The sequence below is a fragment of the Berghia stephanieae genome, chromosome 10, assembly GCF_034508935.2.
Source record: "Berghia stephanieae isolate SIO BIC M18660-M18661 chromosome 10, UCSD_Bste_1.3, whole genome shotgun sequence".
Lineage (NCBI taxonomy): Eukaryota > Metazoa > Mollusca > Gastropoda > Nudibranchia > Aeolidiidae > Berghia > Berghia stephanieae.
The window spans coordinates 6,233,945-6,236,444 of NC_088369.1; the positions used below are offsets into that span (position 1 = coordinate 6,233,945).

General features: G+C 35.8%; 1 long non-coding RNA gene across 1 annotated transcript in view; it reads left to right on the plus strand.

Moving 5' to 3' along the window:
- LOC144956138 (uncharacterized) overlaps positions 1-2,500 on the plus strand; it is a 95,405-nt gene that overhangs the window by 88,730 nt on the left and 4,175 nt on the right. The window lies entirely within an intron of this gene.

Sequence of the window (2,500 nt, forward strand, 5' to 3'; positions counted from 1 at the left end):
AGAAACCTGATAAGATCCCTCTATGAGAACCAACAATCAGCGGTACAACTAGAAAGCGGAACAACAGAATGGTTCAAAGTTACAAAAGGAGTAAGACAGGGATGTAATTCATCACCCCATTTGTTCAGCATTTACACTGAAGGTAAATGCGAGATGTGGAAAACGATTTTCAGGAGAAGTAATTACAACGAACCTAAAATGCAAGGTCTACCCATAAAAGATCTGAGGTACGCAGACGACACTGCACTATAATAATAATAATAATAATAATAATAATAATAATAATAATAATAATAATAATAATAATAATAATAAATTATAAAAATAATAATAATATTAATAATGCAATTTAAAAGATAAAATAAAAAAAGGTAAGATTTAAAAACATATATTTAAAAAAAAAACATTTCCTGAAGATGTCAATGAATACTATTCTATCTTTCTATCGATCTGCAGTCTGTTTGAAAACATCAAGCAATGTAACATCGACGTGAAGAACAAATGTGGATTAAAGGAAATTGTTAAGACGGTGGAAATGAGACTGGAATTCTGGACTATGTCAAAAAGTAATTGGTGCTCCGACCAAAGTGATAATATTGGATCCAAAGTAAGTCTTTTTCTTATCTTTTAGTTTAACCCTCTCCTTGCCAGCCATTTAGGGATTTTCCCCCAAAACTTCCACCCAATTACACAAAAATATATTTTTTAAACACCCAAACACAAAAACAGTAAAATTCTTGCGATGCATTGTTCTGAAGCTAAACATGCAGTATAACACACTGTTCATTTTCTTTAAATTTTATGATGTATTAAAGATATTTGGAAAAAGAAAAATGTTGGTTGAATCGTAATGAATTTGACGATTTTCCTATAGTTGGTAAGGAGAAGGTTAGATAGTTTTGCCATAATAAATGCCACATCTCCATGCATCTCAGTTCATAAGCATAATCTTCCTCCAGGCTCAATTCTTTCATAATATCGTCCTTTACCCTCTCCATCCATCTACTCTTCAGGCTTCCCATTAAGGTGACCAATGAAGCTCCGTCGTTTTGATAATGGAAGTTAAATAATGGAGTATTCCACCCTTTAGTAAGGTCTAATTTTCATTGTCTCAAGGAGTTAGTTGTATGCAAGTTGTAATATACTTTTAAGATTTACTTTCCTGCTGATTGTATATATCTAATACTTTCTTTCCCACGCACCAGCTCTCTCTCTCTCTCTCTCTCTCTCTCTCTCTCTCTCTCTCCTCTCTCTCTCTCCTCCCTCTCTCTCTCTCTCTCTCCCTCTCTCTCTCTCTCTCTCTATCTCTCTCTCTCTCTCTCTCGTCTCTTAACATGTCCGAACCATCTCAATATATCCTCTTTCATCTTTATCGTTACATTCTTCACTTCAGTCAACCTTCGAATACGTTGATTTCTCACTTTATCTTTTCTCAACAGAGCCAAGTGACCATCATTTCTGCGACCTTAACTTCTTAATCTTGTTTTGTTTTTTGTTTTTGTTTTTTGTTTTTGGAGTAGCTGCTGTCTCTAATCCATACAACATTGCCGGTCTTACAACAGATGTATGTACTTTCCCAAAGTTCAAAGTACGTCGCCCATTGTCTCAAAATGGTGTTATGTCGGGCAGAGCCAGATGCTTCACCAGTTAACTGCGCTACTCTGGAAAAACTCGTCCTTCAAATATCTATTAAAAATAACTTGAGCTTTTATATAGGGCAATATACAATAAACCTGCTCAAAGCGCTTTACAATCAGCAACCCGTATGATAAAGAACGAGGCATGACGCCTGATAGGCGATAATACTATTTTTCCGACTGATACAACACTGTTAACGGCCAGGTATTCATTTTACACCTGATTACGGTGAAATAATGTGAGTAAATAGTCTCTTCTACGGACTCAACTATGCGCCGAGTGAGGCTCGAACCCAGGACCTTCCGATACGAAACCGGGTGTCATACGACACGACCACATAGCCGCACAAGATTTATCGATCGATTGAAAAAACTACAACTCTGAAACACGAGACGTTAATAAGGACCTCGCGAGGTCCCAGGTTTGAGAGATTTTGCCAAGCTAAAGTTTATTTAAATCGATTGATATTTGAAGGACGAGTTTTCTGGCCAAATTTTAAATCAGAGCTTTTTCAAGTGTACGGCAATTAACTTGTTTAAAATGAAAGCTAAGATTTAACTAAATATTCTTGGTTGATTTTCAAACTGTAAAAATATAGAATTTTCAAAATCATAAGACTTTTGTGTGACGTGTACATATATGCAGGCCTGACATCCGAATCCACTAATGTGTCTCGTTTAACATTGCTGTAATGGCCAATATTTTTCCTCGTTTTTTTATTTTGAGATTTCCATTATAACAATGATCCCATACGGAATTGGGTTCTCAGGCCTGCCAAAAATGTGCACGTCGGTTTAATGAGATTACATCCAAATGTCGGAGAGACGTAATGGGTAACATTTAGTTATTATATGCCCTTTTT